Genomic DNA, 15,328 nt, shown 5'->3' on the forward strand with positions numbered 1-15,328 from the left:
ATAGCCTTCATACTTTTGTATATGCCTGCTTAGTAGGGCTTTCGGCCCACCCTAAGCAGTGTTCTTTTTTATACAAAGTCAGCTTATTGCCCCCACAATCCAGGTCCTCATTTAGCCATAAATTTATAACCAGTAGATGTGTGTTCTTTAAATACTTAAAATTATTTTCATCAGAATTTTTTATTTATTCAGAATTTCAGTCTATAAGCATAATCAGGAATCCAAGGTGTGACAGCTCCTATAGCAACCAAAATTCACTCAAAGCGAGAAAAATAATCCAAGCAGCTTCTTTCTTTACAGATGTGAAGAGAAAGTTAAAAACTAACTATATCTTGTCAATCTGCTACCTCATTTTGCCTTGATTGCCAAAAAGAAACTATGAAGCTACTAGGCCAGCATTTTCTTTTCAAGCCTTCTTGGATGACTCTTACTCAGAGTTTCACTCACACATTAAAGTGAGGAAGGATAGGACCAAAGAGTTCCCCTTAATGAAAAAATGGCATATTTTCTAATTCTTGAGATCTCCAGCTGAAGATGAGTTTCAGAGCAGGACCTTTGAAATTGCAGGTGAATCAAAAGTAAGACAGTAAGTTGAAGTTGCTTCTCTTGGACGAGAAGCAAAACATTTTCAAAGAAAAACCAAAAAGTTCAGTTGCCTCTTGAAAAAGCACCTTTGGGACAGCCATGACCTGGATGACTGAGAATCTCCATAGACAAAAGTAAGACAATTCAGCTACCTAGAGCAGTGGTCCCCAACCTTTTTATCGCCGCGGACCAATCAGCCTTTGATAATTTTACCGTGGCCTGCTGAGCGCGTGCAGGGGTGGGGGCTTTGGGCCACACGTGCGTACCTGCGCGGGGCTCTCTTCCCTGGAGCCTTTGCGCACGGCCCAGGAGCTTTTGCGCACGGCCCAGGAGCTTTTGCGCACGGCCCAGGAGCCTTTGCGCTGCAGCGTTCATGTCCCCCGGCCGCTGCGCGGCCCGGTGCCAGGTACTCCACGGCCCGGCACCGGTCCGCGGACCGGGGGTTGGGGACCACTGACCTAGAGGACACCAACAAGGAAACACTGGAAGGCAAAGAGGTTCTGGGAGTAACACAAAGACATCACATGGAAGTGCCCAAACCTAGGTGTAGCCAGATATCTGGCATCAAAATTGATACATAAAATTTACATCAGGAATTTTACATTTTAAATACATTTTCCTAAGAACATATTTTCCAAACTCTTTTCATCTTTTCAATTTGAATACTTATAGGTACCACCAATAAAAATAAGTAGTGAGAAAGTCACAAATCAAAAATCCAGTTTATTTGATCTGTAGTCACACCAGGTAGATAATCACTGCGACAAATAAAACCTGTACAATTGGTATTTGAAAGCTATTTACATTCATATTGGTCAGCAGCTAATTTATAAAATGTCTCTTATTTTAAATAACAATTTAAATGTTATTTTGTTTAAAAGCTGTCAAGTAACTTTCATACTCTTAAAATCTTTCCACACTTTTTTGAAGCATATTACCTCATTGCTTTAATCAAAGGCAAATCAAATCTCAAAAAACTATTCAGGGCAAGCCACATTTAAAAATGCACTCTGTATCAGATCTATTACCCCAATCTAAGGCTTCCACTGGATACCCCTGCTGTTTGGTTTCCCCATCATCACTCCTTAAAGAATTACCCTATAGTGACTGAATCGTTCATTTATTTCCTCCCAGACCAACTTCCTCTGTCAACGTCATTTTTCTATCTTTAGAAGTTCACATGTTACATTTTATCTCATATGGAAGGAAGCAATATATATGGGAGCAAACACTTATGAAACCTACAGACATAGGAAACAAGACTGGCAACCACCACAGTTATACAGCCAAGCAGATCAAACACTTGAATCCACAAAGAAATGTTTGCTGTAAGCAGCCTAAGAGTGTCGTGTCAAGCAATGCTATAATTTCAATCCCTGCTTACACAACCACACCGAACTACTCTACTTGGTTCTGTTGGAAGCGTCACACTAAAGACTTGTAAAGAAGAAGCGGTTCTACGGAGAAGACTTTAAATTTCAATGCAATCGATTTCAGCCTGACATGCTTCTGAGGAGTGAGTGGGAGGATATTGGCAGAGAGAAAACATGGGCTTCTGTACAGTGCTTCACCGCCACTTTGTATTCCTGCTGTTTGGGTGATTCACATGCTTGGTCACATGACTTCTCTGGTCTTCTGTCTGCCGTGACTCAGCCACAGAAATCGTAATATGAATCAGGAGCACTTCAAATGCAGGATAGCTTTAACACCCACACTCCTGCATACACACATATCTCGCCCTACAGTTTTGCATGTTAAGTAATTCTCTGTTTTCATCTTCAACAAAATCCTCTCCCAATATTTCCTCAATCCACTGCAGGAACACTCAGTTTAGGGAAAGTGAATTACCTTCTTCTTTTTCTTTTACTACAACAGAAGAACCTGTTAGAATCCACAGTCGATGTAGTAATTGAAAATCACAATCACTTTTATGCAACTGCTTTCTCCACCCCCCTCACACTATTGTGAAATGTGACTGGGCACACTGTAATCCACCAGTCTGCAATGATTTGATTGCGAAATCTGTTGAGATTGTTGTTAAAAACAGTCGACAAGTTGTGCTATTAAATATATCGTTAATGGCCTAATATGTTATATGCCAGCTTTGATTCAGTGAAATCCTACATATTGCTCACCGAGGAGAGCTGAAGAACTGTTGCTAGGAGCATTCATGTCACTAACATCTTCATTACTAATTAGGGCTTCTGGGAATTTTGAAACAGACACCCTGCAGTGATAGCTGATAGTAGAAGTAGGGGAAAAGTCATTTGGACTAGAACAGAAAAGAACTGGGGCACAGAAATGAATGAATACATCTGAGAAACTGCTTGATATTATTAAGCAATGTCAATAAAGCCAGGGAGTTTCGCACCTTTTAAGCATATTATCCTTCTTTGAACAAGCAAAATCTTATACTTTCAAAATACATTGTTGGTGAAGTTAAACACTTCTGTTGATGTGATTATTAAACAATTTAATTAAATAAATGTTAAGCTTATCCACTGAATATAGCTCCTATTGGCTATTCTGAAAAGGTAGTGCAATAAATATAAATATCATCAGAAACATTTTATCCTCCATTCTAATAACACATCAGAAACTGAAATAGGCACACAAGAAAGAAACAAACAATGTATGCTTTTCATTCAGTCATCTTTAAAAGCTGGTTTTGAATTATTATTATAAATTTTAAAAAATTAATCAATTAATCTAGCCATTAAACTTGCATAAGAACAGGGAGTACTTTCAAGAATAGTTGTTGGGTGTTAGTGAATACTGGCATGTCACCCAAAATGTTGTGGCATGTCACCTTTGGCACGAATGTTATAGGTTTGCCATCACTGGTCCAGACCTTGATTCTTAGGCAACTGCTCTATCTATGAGTAACTGGTGTTTTGAGCCTCTAATGTTGTTCCCAATGCCCTTCTGAACTGTTGCTCATGGACTGGCCCGTATGGCTATGTAGCTTGGCAGCTATGATGCCTGACAGGACTTTCCATGTTGTTGGGAGTCAGGTTACTGGCCCGTAGTTTGATGGCGCTATTCCCTGATGGGATCTTTCATGATCAGCACTGTCTTTTGTGTTAGCCAGTCTGGGTGGGAGCCTGCTGCTAGAAGCTAATTCATCTGCTCTGCTAGGAGTTCATTCACTGCTACTAGTTTCTTTAGTCAATAGATGTGGATCATGTCCAAGCCAAGTGCTTTCCAGCTCTTCATGTTCTTGACTTGCTGTTGGATGTCTGTTACTGTAATGGTGACTGCTTCCTATTCTGGGAGACTGCTGTCTCCTCGGAATAGGAAACTCTCTGCTCTCAGTTCCTGCAGCCACTTTGCATGGATATTATGTGTCTTCTTTTTCTCCCGTATGTTCTTCTAGTATTGTTCAGTTTCTGCTGTTGGTGGCTCTGCTGTCACTGTGTTATTGCACTGCAGATGGGTTCTTCAGTGAACAGGGTATTTATCTTCTTGACCTCTGCTTCTCTAGTGTATCACCTTAGCTTAGTAGCCAGTGTCACAAGCCTTTGTTTAGCAGTCTCAAGGGCTTCAGAGGGAGTCAAGCCTTTATATTTTTCTAGTAGCCAAGTCGTATCAATCTCCATTCCTTTCCATACTTCCATCATCTAACTAACTTCTGAGTCATCTTGATCTTAGCCTTCAATTTCATTTTCCATGGGTGGGGGTGGGTGGGTGGGTAGATAGTATTTTTCTTGATTGTGTACCCAAGAATCTTCAGGATTAGAGACTATAGCTTATACTAATTCATTGGTTTGAGTTGTTGTGGCAATAGGGATTGTCCTGAGGGCTCCATTGGAATCTCCTAGCATGCTATCTGATCGTATTCCCATTAAACTTTGGTAACTGGTCTCAAGGCTTGACTGTAGCTAGTTAATCTATGGTTTTATGCCTCATATTAGCTACTCACTCTATAATGGAGGGAATAGCAGTGACCTTCCAGGTTCAGGTACTGGCTGCACTTCTAGTTGTTCCTTCAGATCTTGGGTCTAGGATGCAATGTGTAGTTGGTCTATCTCCAGCTGTGAAAACAGCTTCTTCCCTATGTCAAAGCATTAGCTTTCTCAGCAGGGAGGTAGATCTTCTATCTATCCATAGTTCTTTCATACTTTTCATATATTCCCTCTCATTAGGTCTACCATTTAGCAATGTTCAATTAATTTCAGGTTATCTTGTCTCACATGTATGCCATATAGTTTCTTCCAGTAGTCTACTTAGCCATGCTTATCTCACATGACTTTGTTAATCTGGGAGACATCCAAGCGGCACAGTTTGTGTCACTCTTTAGACCCGTGATGGCTAACCTATGGCACACGTGCCACAGGTGGCACATGGAACCATATCGGTGGGTACGTGAGTGTTGCCCTAGCACAGCTCTGGCACACATGCACGCACCAGCCAGCTGATTTTTGGGCCTTCCGGGCCCACCGGAAGTTGGGAAATGGGCCATTTCTGCCTCCGGAGGGCCTCCGGGGGGGGGAGAAGGCTGTTTCCGCCCTCCCCAGGCTCCTAGAAAGGCTCTGGAGCCTGGGGAGAGTGAAAAATGGGCTTTCAGGTCCCACCGGAAGTCAGCAAACAGGCTGTTTCCAGCCTCAGGAGGGCCTCCAGGGGGGTGGGGAAGACCGTTTTCACCCTCCCCAGGATCCAAGAAAGCCTCTGGAGTCTGGGGAGGGCAAAAAACGGGCCTACCGTGCCCACCATGCCAAAAGCGGGGGGAGCAGGGGGGTCACGTGCGCATGAGCGGGGCGCATTGAATTATGGGTGTGGACACGCATGTGCGTGCTACCCCCTCCTGCGCTCCCCTTTTAGCACGCGACAGCAAAAAAGTTAGCCGTCACTGCTTTAGACACATGAAGCATTAATTAAGTATTGGGACCCGAAGACCCCTACTGGTAAGGTAGGTACCAGCCCGGATTCAAACCCAAGCCTTTCACATCAAAGAGTGGTGCTCTAAGCATTATACTCTCTAGCCATTCACATATGTATGGAATTAATGTACAGTATTATAGATTTCTCTTTTTATGAAGAAATATAAAAGAATTATTGAAAGAAATAAGGAAGGTATGAAGTTCCAAATGCAGGAAAGACAACTTTTGGGCAATATGAAGAAAAAAACCTCATCTAAATATGGACTTGGCAGAAAGCAATGAAAGAAACTAGATTTAAAATAGTACAACTTCAGGAAGAAATGCTGTGATTTTTTTAGTTTAAAAAAATATTTTAAGATAGATACGCTGTCAGCAGAATGAATGGAAAGTGGATGTAAGAAAAGAGTTAACTGGAACAGAACAAAAGTAAAATGATGGAGTGTCACAGAAATATGTGAAATATCATAAATTGAAAGGTGTAGGAGAAGAGGCAAAGTTGGGGGCAGAGTCAAGAGAAGAATAAGTCTGGAGTTGTTACGTTCCCACAAGCAATCCAAGTCCAGCCCTCCCTTAAATTCTGTTAATTCTTATCTAGCACTGATTGTGAATTGACTAGATTCTTGTGTATAGGCATGAGCAATAAATCAGCTTAACATGGGATCTTGATTCTTTGTACCTGTCAAAAATATGAAAAAGGAAGCTTGGTGAAATGAAAAAGTGAAAAGGGCTTTGTAAGACGAATACATATAAGACAATAGTGTAAAATGAAAGAAATATATTTTATAATATGCATAAAGCATTGTTGCAAAGGATTTAATTAAAGGAATTAAGGCATAATGAAAATATAGAGTTAAATAAGGATTCTTCAACAGAGTGAATAGAATTAAATACTAGTGATAAAATGATTTGGGATGAAACTGAAGTGAAGGAATACTAGGAGTATCTTAGAAACCTGTATGGGGATGACAGTGATATACCAAAGAGTAAAACTGAAACAAACTATAAATGTTACTATGCAAAAGAAAAAAATCATAAATGCTATGAGGATGCTGAAGAAATACATGATGTAATGGAACTAATGTTAGAACTGGATCTTATTTATGGAACAAATGTGCACCTTGTTTAGTATATATAAGAAAGCAGTATCTGAGTCTGATTGGATGAATGCCATTACTGTTCTCCTATACAAAGAAAAAAGTACCAAGAAGAACTGCAAAACTAACATTAAGTTTTTTCTGTGATTGTCAGCAGAGTTCTGACTGAAATGGAACACAATGTGAAATTCAACAATATTTTGAAAGAGCAGTTTGCATTTATGCTGGGCCCCGAGCGTGCAAACAAAAATGTTCTTCAGCAAGTCATTGAAAAATGTATGAATGTAAAAAAGGAAGTATTGTATACTGTACATTTATTAGGTTAGATAAAGCTCATGATAAAATGGACATGCTTGAATTATGGAATATTTTATATTAATAAGGAGTTAAAATTTGATTGCTGGATGTGATAAAAGGAGCATGCATGTGAATAACTGGAAGTTTTAGTGAATTGTTCAATATTCAGCAAGTGGTTAAGATTTTATATTATGGTATTTATAATGTTTTTATAGATAAATTTATAAAGAATCCTTGTGGTGATGTCAGAGGTGGGTTGATTGGGGACGTGGATGTATGTATACTTTTGTATACCGATGATGTTGTATTGTTCTCTGAGAATAAATAATCTGCAGCATATGTTAGACAGATTATATGATGGAACAAAAGAAAGGGAAAGATTGAAAATATTGTGATTCAATAGAGGTAATGAGATCCTGAAAAATACAGAGGTGATATAATTTAAGCAACATAAGTCAATATATGAAGTCCTGTAATAGAAGCAAGGACAAATGTTAAAGACAGAAAAGTAATGACAGATATAATGAAAGGTGTTGTATAAACTATTTTTATTTTCTTATGTCACACTCTTAATTTTTTTGGCTTATTACTAATTTCTCTGCATAACAACAATTGCCTATTCAATATTCATTAATATCTGGCAACTTACTGTCTCTTTGACTAATCCATAATTCATGATAGAGGGTATAGTGAAAAAAGCATGACTTTCACTGAAATGTTTGGTTCATTCAAATAGTGCCCCTGAATAGTTTTAACTATATACTTAAAAGCAATACCAGTGTTTCCACAGTAAATTAGAGATGTCTTTGAAAGAACCACAATGAGATTGGCAATTAATGTTCTGAAGGATTCCCATTTAAATGCCATGTTAAGCCACTCTTGAACTAAAAGAAAAGCATTCACATCTGCTCATTATTTTGTAGTTTCAAACACTCTTCCTCTCCTTTGATCACTTTCCCTAAAGCTCTTGACTCTTTGATGTATTTGTTCCTAATAGGGGACAGAACTCTGCAAACTGATACTGGATGTCCATTGTGCCAATGGATAGATCTTTGGTGTCTGCTGGACTCTATAATCCATTGGTTATTTTTTTTCCAAAATTAAACACAAGCATACTTGAAAACAATGTACCATTTCTAACATCACCTTCATTTAAAAATAGAGGCTTCATAGTACTCTTACAAAATAAAAACTGCTTTATTCAAAAATATGCTCAATCATGCTGAGAAAAAACAATGGCTAGCTAAAGACTACAGAGCATGATGGAGGTACAGAGTGGAGGGGGGGAGCAATCTCACTATTTTCCTTCTGGCAAGTAAGTGTTGTGAATGGTAGCAACCTTTTGTCAGAGTTCCATGAAATACTTTCTCAAAAATGGAAACTTCAGTTATAGATCTTAGTGTCCAATTGCCTAATGAACTCATTATTCACTCTGCTTGTCTGTTTCATATGAACAGGCAAAAGAATGTGTAAAAATTACAAACAGATATATAGCACAATGAGAAAAAATGTGCAGTGCTTTTTTGTAGTTCCAGAACATCCTAACATGTTTGGAGTTAAAAATATAAGCTCTCTTATGCATTTATGGTGGTCTGTTAAGTAGCAAAACAACTTTTTTATTGGTGGATTTTTAACTTTGAAAACTCTGGAACTCCTATCTCAAAATGGACTTTGGCCACACTTAGATCGGAAGCGTCACAGCCAACATGTCATACATAAAAACAGATATGGCCTTTCAAACTGAAGTTGTATACTTGTCACAATAGATAAGGAATAAAAATATCCCCAAGGTCCACTGCAATCTTTGTACAACTATATGTCATGTTAGAAAAAAAAAAAACACTGTAAATTAAACTCAGCAGATTTCAACGGCTCATGTTTTAAGCTGGCATTATATATAATGTTTATATATCTATTTCACATGTCAAAAGAAAAAAGTGTATATGGGGGGGATTAGATTTTTTTGTCCTTTGTGGTCTTATGTTACACTGAATATAATAAAGTCTATCTAATACTAAACTATGTTTAAGTAACGATGAGACACAATAGTTGAGATGGAGTGTACCATGAGAAGGCATTTTATTGGGAAGTTAGTAACTACTTTTTGAAAAAAAGCACCTTTGGGACAACCATAACCTGGATAACTGAGAATCTCCATAGATGTACAGTTCTGAAGATAATCATCATTTGGGGTACACTTACAGAAAAAGTTAGTTAAACTTAATAAAGTACAATTTCACTCCTCGTGTTATTTTTGGAGAAAGTGTAATTAGTTTAGCTTCAAGGAGCCCTACCAACTCACTGAACTACAGGTTTGGAAGAGACCTTTTAAATCAACCCGTTAAATAAAGAATCCAAATTAAAGCATCCCCAATGAATTAGTGTCACCAGTTGAATGGCCACCCCTTCACCATCCAGTGAAGGGGTGGCCATTAAATATACAGGTAGTCCTGTACCTCAACTTACGACCTCAATTGAGCCCAAAATTTATGTTGCTGAGAAATTTGTTAAGTGAGTTTTGCCCCCATTTTATGATTTTTCTTGCCACATTTGCTAAGTAAATCACTGCGGTTATTAAATTAGTAACACGGTTGTTAAGTGAACCTAGTTTCTCCATTGACTTTGCTTGTCAAAAGGTTGAAAAATGAGATCGCATGACCCCAGGACACCGCAACCGTCATAAATATGAACCAGCTGTTAAGCATCTGAATGTAAATCACATCACCATGGGGATGCTCAATGGTCATAAGTTTGAAAAATGGTCTTAAATCACTTTTTTTCAGTGCTGTTGTAACTTCGAATGATCACTAAAGGAACTGTTGTAAATCGAGGACTACCTGTATTAATGTTTTTCTCAGCCATCTCTCAGATAATGCAGGCTCCCTTGGCTGAGAATCAGAGATGAGTACTGCTCCCTTGAGTTGGAATACCTTTGAACCTTATTTCTCACGTATTTCTGCATTCCTACAGGATCAAACTGCCAAACGTTAGTAGCAAAATGACCGTTTTTATATTAAATTTCAGGACAGGCACTACTATAAATCTGTCTTCTTCCAGAAATTCCAACCCACATTCAAGGTTGGTAACAGAAGAAACTTCAATACTTGATACTATTAGATAAGATGCTTTATTGCAAACAAGAACAAAGGAACATACATGCAGAAAATATGATGTAGAATACAGAAATCAATCTAGCTCTCACTTTCTTCCTTCATAGCATGCTTAAACCTTAAATATTGTCTCCAGCTTTGAGATTGAAATGCACCTGTCCACATTTATATAATGGTTCTGCCTGGCCTGAGCAATGCAAGTTTTCTCCTTGCCAGATTCATCTTTTACTGTCAGCCCTAGGAGATAGGCACGATTAGGAAACCATCTCCACTGGAAGACTAGAATATAGAGGTAGTCCTCAACTTACAAACACAACTGAGACCAGAGTTTCTGTTGCTAAGCAAGTAGATGTTAAGTGAGTAACACTCAATTTTATGACTTTTCTTGTCACAATTGTCAAGTGAATCATTGTGTTGTTAAGTGAATCGGGCAATTATTAAGCAAAGCTGGCTTCCAACTTTGCTTGTTGGAAGCCGGCTGGGAAGGCTTGACATGACCTGTTGACCACTGCAACAGACGTAAATATATGCCGGTTCTCAAGCAGCCAAATTTTGATCATATGATCATGGGGATGCTGCAATGGTCCTAAGTGCATGAAGTTGTCATGAATCACTTTTTTCAGCGCCGTAGTAACTTCAAACAGTCACTAAATGAATGGTTGTAAGTCAAGGATTACCTGTGCTTTATCAAGTCAGGCTAAAATGACAGAATCTTTCAAATCTGATTGTGCTTTTATTTGTGGCTTTTCTCTCTTATTCCCCAGAGCAGACTCAGCCTGAATCTCTTTGTAATAACATTTTCCTTCCCTGGACTGAAGGAATGCTTCTGTCCTTGTTCTTTATGAAATGCTTTCTGAATATCTGCTTCAAGGCCATTGCCCTGGCTCTCTGAATTTACATCCTGATAGTATAACTGTACAGTTTCGTCAAGTGCTTTGATGGCAGTCTTCACTACCTTTCTCTTTCTGGAGTCCTGAGCAGGGAAAATCAGCTTAATTGGAGAGAACAAGCCTGCTAAACAACCACCGCCCCACCTTCTGCTTCTCTACATTAGCCTTTCTTCCCCTACCCAGAAATAAAGTCACGATTTCCAGGCCAGCCTCTTTATGTCTGGGAAGAAGAGTGGAGAGTAGCCACTGAGGTGCCACCTGCTCTTTTTACATCCCAGAGTTATTGAATTACAGGTAGTCCTCAACTTACAACCACATTTGAGCCCAAAATTTATGATGCTAAGTGAGAAATTTGTTAAGTGAGTTTTGCCCCATTTTATGACTTTTCTTGCCACTGTTGTTAAGTGAATCACTGCAGTTGTTAAATTAGTAACAGGGTTGTTAAGTGAATCTGGCTTCCCCGCTGACTTTGCTTGTCAGAAGGTTGCAAAAGGGGATCACATGACCCCGGGATACTGTAACCATTGTAAATATGAACCACTTGCCAAGCATTCAAATGTAAATCACCTGATTTGTCTGATCACAGACAAAAATGCCAAATCCAGTCTAAACACCTGGCTGATTATGCAACCATTCATAACTACTTCTATGGGCAATCTTGCTTTTCTAGATGATGTATCTTATCAACTGAATGCACTGAACTTAAAATTTTAGAGTTGAATTGCATAGATGTATTAAGGCAATGGTGAAATCTAAAATTTGTTACTACCGGTTCTGTGGGCATGGCTTGCGAGGTAATGTGACTGTTTGGGCGTGGCCAATTTTTTTTTTTTTTTTTACTTTTAAAATCATTTTTTCTACAACCTCTTCGGCGAAGAGATTATAAAAAAATGCTTTCAAAAGGCTCGACGATCCCAGCCTCTGCCGATCAGGCAACTCAGCTGGGATCGTCAAAGACATTTAAAAGAAAAAGAGGGATTTTTTCTTTTAAAAGCCTTTGACGATCCCATACATATGTATGTATATATGTATGCATGTATGCATGCACAAAGAAATGTGTGAAAATATCAAACTCCAGCATTTATATTCTTCAGAATACTGAAGCTCAACTAACTCTTTTTGGGTTTTCTTGGCAGCGTTGTGAATTTCTACAGCAAAGAGGTACAAGAAAGTTGAATTTGTGGTTTAAGTGCTATAAAAGCATTAAACTGTGAACAAAAGTATTTTACTAACTTAAGAATTCGGAGAACCGGTAGCAAAAATCCCTGCCCCTTAACACTGCCCCCCCATGCCCAGCTGAGCCGCGCAATCATCAGAGGCTTTTTTTTACTTTTAAAAGCATTTTTTCCACCGAAGAGGTTGCAGAAAAAATGCTTTTAAAAGTAAAAAAAAAAAGCCTCTGATGATTGTGCAGCTCAGCTGGGCACGGGGGGGCAGGGGTAAGGGGCAGGGATTTTTGCTACCGGTTCTCCGAATTCTTAAGTTAGTAAAATACTTTTGTTCACAGTTTAATGCTTTTATAGCACTTAAACCACAAATTCAACTTTCTTGTACCTCTTTGCTGTAGAAATTCACAACGCTGCCAAGAAAACCCAAAAAGAGTTAGTTGAGCTTCAGTATTCTGAAGAATATAAATGTTGGAGTTTGATATTTTCACACATTTCTTTGTGCATGCATACATGCATACATACATACATACAGTTTTTCTTTCTTATAAATGTTAACAAATCTGTACTGAGGTCAAGGCCTGCTGAGGAACATTTGCAAGCAACACTAAGAGATTCTTCGTCTCACACTAAATACTGGAGATCTAAAATATGAAAAACAATGACAACTAAGTGAAACCATGACATTTAAGAGTCACTTAAATGAGATATACAGCCATAAAAATCAAGTTAAATCAATAGGTAATGAAAAATAACCCTTTTGCAATATATTATTTAAATATTTATGTTTAACCAAATGGCATTATATTCTTCATTTCTGATTCATTAGAGACTTTTGCATCAATGCATTAAAACATTCAGTATTGTAATTCTTGAGCTAATGAACTCATACAATACTTATGACTATTTATGATGGAAATGTCGAACAGAACCTGGGAAAGTGAATCAGGAAATAGGACCACTGCAAAAGAATGCCTCAGCACAAGGGAGGAATGAACGAACATGAGATTCAGAACAATTCCACCCTAATTACTCCAGGTATAAATTGGCAGACCCTCAAGATTCTGTTATATCTCCCTGTTAGAAATAAAAGTCTTTCCATAAACCCTAGTGGTTTGTATTCAAAATTCTGCCAGCCCACAAAGCTTGGCATCAGTCTTTGCCCTAAGTGTATATTAGAATGATGATATTGACAGAATAGTAACTAATATTGTTTATATAATTTATACCCAAGCTTGAGATGCTTAACTAAATTTAAAATTGAGCAAAAGCAAAGGAAAGTCATAAAATCATTAGAAATAGTTTACCTTTTTGTAGATATTTAGATTTCTAGTGTTAACTGTGCAGAGCAATCTACCATGCTACAGAAATAATAAATATCATTTAATATTTATGTACCCTCCAATCTGTTTGGCCTCCTACTATGCCCTGCGGTTAATTAAGATTTATCAGGACATATTTTCATCTCTTAGTATTTCCTATTTTGTATGCCTCTAAAGCAATGCTTAATTGGAAACATATTTTCTCTTTCTTTAATAATGACGCAATCAATCACTGAAGAAAGTTTGTAGGTCTTCTCAGAATTACGTTTACTTATGTACAACATGCTCACAAACATATAACTTGAAAATAACCATTTATTTAATGACAGTTCAGAGTTACAATGGCACAGAAAAAAGTGACCTATGACCAGTTTTCATACTTATGACCACTGCGGCTTCCCCCCACTCACACAATCAAACTCTGTCTGGTTGGCAACCAGCATGTATTTGTGATGGTTGAAGTGTCCCGGGATCCTGGGATAATCATTTGGAAACTTCTTAGAGAGCCTCTGACAAGCAAAGTCAATGGGGAAGCCTATTTGCTTAGCTACCACGATTCACTTAACAACTGTAGTGATTTACTTAACAACCATGGCAAAAAGAGTCGTAAAATGATTCTCTTGCTTAGCAATGGAAATTTGGCTCAATTGTGGTCATAAGTTAAGGACTATTTGTATGCTCAGCTTGTTTTCTAGGTCAGAGTCTTGACACAAGCAATGAAGTATGTGTGTGTGTGTGTGTGTGTGTGTGTGTGTGCGCGCGCGCACACACACACAGGGGTTTAAACAACTGTGGCCATCACAGAATACTGTAAATGATGGATTTCCTTTCAAATTGCACCTACATACATCATTTGCAGTCAGGGTTTAGATCCAAACTTGGTTCAGAGATGGCCATGAGAGTACAGTTAGATGGATGATCTCTATTGGAAGACAGACAGGGAGAGGGCAATTGTGTTAATATTCCTAGATTTCTTCATTGGGAGATACCTGCTTGACCCCTTGGGGTTTTACTGATTTCTTTATTGGATTTGCATCTGCCACAATCAAAAAGATCCATAGGGGTCCCACAAGTTTGTATTGCTTAATGCTAACATGAAGCTGCTGAGAAGGATCTATTGTTTTGGAGCCAGTTGCCCAAATGCTAATGATATTCAGCTACACTTTTCCTTTCTTGCAACTCAAATTATGTTGTGAAGTCAGAATTATAGCCTGAAGAATCGGCCCAGACTCTCCATTAAGTAACTGATTTGCAGTCTGAAAGTCCTCCTAGGACTAGCATTAATACTAAACAGCTTCATAAGACTTGTTGCAGGGAAAGTTTGTTTTTTAATCACCTTCAGCATCTAAACCAGCTGTGTCTATCCCCAAAGAACCTGGTACTAGCGACTGATGAACTGATAATCTCAAGGTTCAATTTTTGCAAGGTGCTCCTTGTGAGACAGTCATGAATGACATACTGGAAACTGCAACTAGCCCACAATATGGCAGCCTAGGTGGCGTGGTGAGCCATGGCGGCGCAGTAGTTAGAATGTGGTATTGCAGGCTAATTTTTCTGACTGGCAGCAGTTCGATTCTCACCAGCTCAAGGCTGACTCAGCTTTCCATCCTTCTGAGGTCGGTAAAATGAGGACCCAGATTGTTAGTGGCAATAGGCTGACTCTGACTCTGACTCTGACTGCTTAGAAAGGGCAGTAAAGCACTGTGAAGCGTATATACGTCTACCGTAAGTGCTATTGGTAGTGAGTGGTACCATTTGGAGTACCGTATCAATCTTGTACTGAAACCAGTGTACCAGTTGCTATTGTTTTTTGAATCCTAAATATATTCACTTTGATATGCAACATTTTACGGAGTTTAGGTCAAAGTCACTAGCAGGACTGCTTACTGTCACACCTATAGTTCCCTGCAAAGACCTACAAAGGCAGAATTTTGGTATACTGCAACAATTTTGTTTTGTATGGTATGGTTTCTGGCTATTCTAC

The 15,328-nt window shown here is 38.6% G+C and overlaps 1 protein-coding gene across 1 annotated transcript in view; it reads right to left on the reverse strand.

The window, feature by feature from the left end:
- HELZ (helicase with zinc finger) overlaps nucleotides 1–15,328 on the reverse strand; it is a 129,741-nt gene that overhangs the window by 97,558 nt on the left and 16,855 nt on the right.

The sequence above is a fragment of the Pituophis catenifer genome, unplaced genomic scaffold, assembly GCF_029215685.1.
Source record: "Pituophis catenifer annectens isolate HBS135680 unplaced genomic scaffold, rPitCat1.0.hap2 SCAF_2, whole genome shotgun sequence".
Lineage (NCBI taxonomy): Eukaryota > Metazoa > Chordata > Lepidosauria > Squamata > Colubridae > Pituophis > Pituophis catenifer.